Consider the following 4,341-nt stretch of genomic DNA (forward strand, 5'->3'; position numbering starts at 1 on the left):
TTTCAGCCAAGCTCAGCTCACAACTGAAGTTTGGTTTGGTGTAGAAAATCTTGTAGGCAGACTTGACATTAAGAAGCTGACTGAATGTTTTAGCAGAAAACCAGGTTCGTGCTTGACTGTGATTTTACCAGACTGACGGAGCGTACCCTGGAAGTTCTGCACTATGAGGGAACTGTCAATGCATTTGCATTTCTGAAGATGCTCCCAATTGGAATTTCCTGTCCAAAATGTAGAGCTCTTTTGTGAAGTGAAAAGAAAGAACAAAACCCATCTTCGTAAAATCTGGCTCGCAATGTCTGCCATTCTTTTGTGTCTGTTTAACTGCAATGTCCATGTAATGGGAGATGTGTGAGATTCCAGGAGGTTGGTGCTTTTAGATTTATCCTTTGAACATTTTATAGGATTATAGCTAACTAGTAAAAATAATGTGACTAATAGCAGCCATGTTTAGTCCAACAAATGCCATTTAAAACTAACCAATTTTTTTTTTAAAGGTATTTATGATCTCTTTCATGTATTATGGACATGACAGCAACATACGCTGGAGCAAACCTGAAATCAGATGTGCCCAAAATTCTGAACCATGATTAATCTTCACTATTATCAAACTCTTTTGCATCCTAAAACATGGGACACAGCCTGACATCTCTCATATTCAAAATATATACTTTATCTGAGTCTCAGATGATGAAGAATGATGGATTGTTATTGGATTTTTTTTTTATTCATGGCACCCCAAATGTTTCTGTCCTCATTTTCAAAAGCTACCTTGTGAGAATGCACAAGAAGGATATGCACTGACCATACACTGAACCAGAAGTACATTTACCTAAACCCGCATGGTGCAGTTGTTTGTTGTCAATGAGTATTATTAGGTATCACTGTAGTTAGAAGCATTTTGATGCCACAGCTTATACTTAATTTGTTAGCATTATTGCAGCTGGTTAGATGCTGATCATAACCTCAGCTGTTGAGTTAAAGATCATTGAACATTTTTTTTTGTGGCACATCCGGTGAGCATTCTCAAAATCAAAACGATTCATAAATGGACAGGTGTTTTAAGTCTCATGAGTCTCTATAATTTACACTGTTCACTGAACTAGTATGTTTTGTTATTTTAACACCATTGGTAAAGTAACAGATTAAGAGGTTCAGGTTTGGTATTTGCTTGGTTTGAAAATGGTATGGCTTACAGTGATTTCGAAGAGTTATTTGTATCTATTCTCTCTAATGTTTGGAGGGACCATGTTTTTTCTAAGCAGAAAATAAATGACGCTGCTACCTTTTTGAATGCAGTATATTCACGTCAATGAACATCTTGTACAAAATTCTCTATACATGACTATAACCTATTTCCATGCAGGAATGGAAAAAAGGACAACAAAAAATGTAGTTAACCATAGATATTCTTCCATTCGGTTTCAGAACCAGCTGAAGAACAATGTCAGCAGAGATCTAAAAGCATGTTTCTTTTTCTTGTAATTTCATGTATGTTCCATGACTTAGTGTCTACAATGGATTACAACAAGGTTTTCAATTATTCTTGGTTGTCACTGGCCTTTGAGAATGGTACGAGATAATAAGTTTAAAACAAACATAGAAGTATTGCCCTTTAATTTACTTTGGTTGTACTTTTTCTCTCACTCTCCATAGCCTCCCTACCAAGTATCTTAAAAGCTTCTATCTTCCACCACACTAAGTTCCTGGTACTCACTACCTGATAGCTAATTCTCTCTCAATAGCATGTAACTACAAGAGCTACTCAGGGTACCAATTGATAATACAGAAGCAGAAAAACATATAACAAATACCATTTCAAAACATTCTAACTGTTCCACCATGCCACTCTTTTAAATACCTATGGGACTTCACATGTTACAGATAGGATTCCTCAGCTTCAAATAGCTATTAGGTAGCTTTCAAATAACTCAGTGTTCTCAATAATAGAACTGTTACACTTATTAGAAGCATAAATCTTCACTTTTACAAAGACATTATTCAGTTAAAAAGCACCAGATTGATGTAAATACAATTAAATGGAAATCAAGCCCACTAACATGTAGCCAATATGCTATCATAGATGCAATATTTACAATTTATACAATCTAGTGTTATTTAACTGTTTATTTTCTGGAATCCACTGCTTACCATTTAATGTTAAGTCTGCATCCTATGAATGCATTCAAAGTATAAAAATGCTTCTCAATCTTGTTTAAATCACAATTTTGTTAACTTTGTACAAATATAAATTTAGAATACCTGCATAGTTTCCAAGTTTCAATTTTACTATGTTGTCATAATAGGCATTGTGGCATTGTATTTCAGCTCCAAATTAATGATGTTACTTTATTCTGTACCGTGAAACATTGGACATTTCTAACACTTTTGCTTGACTACGTTTCAAGGACATACTTCTGAATCAAAGTCACAGAAAGGTGAGCTTCAGTCTTTGGTGGATTGGATTTTTTCTTAGCAATTAAATTCCAGATGTGCACTGTGGGAACAATGTCATAGTCACGGTGGCCTGGGTTTCCTTTTCATTTTATCTTCATCATCAGTACAAGACTTTGAGGGGGAATCTTGTAAATTGAGGAAGATTATTTGTTTGATATTGCATTTCCCAGGAGTATGCTTCAGAGAAGTGTTTGTGGTAGACTTTGGAAAGGTACAGACTGGCTCTGGCTTTAGCGAGTTGCAAGATGTCTCTGTGGCAGATTTTGGCAACTGGAAGAATATTTGGACATGATTGGATGAGATGATGAATGTTTTTGGAGTAAGTTTTGCTGAAGTGGTGGAATGTTTGGGGATGATGTTTTGGAAAGTGCAAGACACCTGTTTGATAGACTTTGAAGATGGGCAAGATGATTTGTGGCAATTTTCTGCAACATAATTCAAGGAATTGTCAGTTATCTCACTGAGGCTCAGAGGTATATTTTGTGTTTCTGTACTTGGATTTGTAGATGAGCTGCATGTCACCATGCAGAATCTTAAACAAATGTGGTGTATTGCCTGGCTGAGATTTGAAGATGTGTTGTGTGTCAATGTGCACGGATTAGAAGAGATGTGATGTGCTACCTGGCGGATGCTTGGAGAAATGCTACATATTACTACATCAGTTGTTGGACTAATGCAGCATTGCTTTGTGAAGAGCATTGTATAGTTGCAGCGCTCCTCAGAGGCAGATTTTGCAGAATTACAAAGTTTCTCTGGAATGTTTTTTCTGGATGTGTTTGAGTTCTTGAAAGGGGAATGTGTTGAAGTAATGCTTATCTCCTCAATTGTGTTGCATGTTGCAGGGACGCAAGGTTTGTTCTGAATGGGTTTTATGGTGCAGCCAATCTCCCGGGCAGAGGTTGCAGAGAGGCATCTAGGAAACTGAATTGAATTTGGGGAGGTGCAAATTTCCTGCAAGTCATCATTTATATCAAAGCCATATAACTCCAAGACAGCATTCAGAGAGAGGCAAAAATCCTCAAGAACAGTATTTGAGTAAATGGAGCATGTTTCTAGTGTGGGATTTAGAAAGAGGTAGCTTGGTTCTGAAATACCATTTACAGAAAGGCAGTAAAATACTGAGGCATTATTTACAGGGAGATGGCTAGCATCCAGGGAAATGCAACCTGGTTCCAAGCCATTCTTTTTCAGTGCAGGTTCTGGAGAGCAACAGGATGGCTCTATGACAGGATTTGCAAAGAGGCAGCTCGACTCCAGGTCAGATTTTGTTGATGGGTTGCATGGCTCTGGAAGGGCATCTGGAAGGGGGCAGTATGCATACAAAGTTGGTTGTGGAGTGGAGCAGTGTGGCTTTTGGACAGAATCTGGAAGTAAACTACATGGCTCTGGAACAGGATCTAGAAGAATGCAGTACGGTGTTGGTGAAGAGTCTGGAAGTATATAGGACAGGCCTGGAGAAGGATCTGGAAGAATGCAGTACGGTGTCGGTGAAGGGTCTGGAAGTATATAGGACAGGCCTGGAGAAGGATCTGGAAGAATGCAAAGTAGATTCAGGACAGGATCTGGAGATGGCTGGTGCAGTTCCAGGGCAGTATCCGGAAGGATGCAACAAGGCTCTGGGACAAGATCTGGAAGGATGTATCTCAATTGTCTGGTAGGATCTGAAAGAAAATACCACACTTCTGAGGCAAGATTTGGAGATTGCCAGCATGGTTTTGGTACAGGATCTGGAGGCTGCAATTGACACTCTTGCATGGTCACTGGAGATTGTGACTGTGGCTCTAGGACAGTATTTGGAGATTGCAATTGTGGCTCTCGGACAGTAATTGGAGATTGTAATTGCGGCTCTAGGACAGTAATTGGAGATTGTAATTGCAGTTCTGGGAC

Source organism: Rhincodon typus, chromosome 19, assembly GCF_021869965.1.
Source record: "Rhincodon typus isolate 14 chromosome 19, sRhiTyp1.1, whole genome shotgun sequence".
Taxonomy (NCBI): domain Eukaryota; kingdom Metazoa; phylum Chordata; class Chondrichthyes; order Orectolobiformes; family Rhincodontidae; genus Rhincodon; species Rhincodon typus.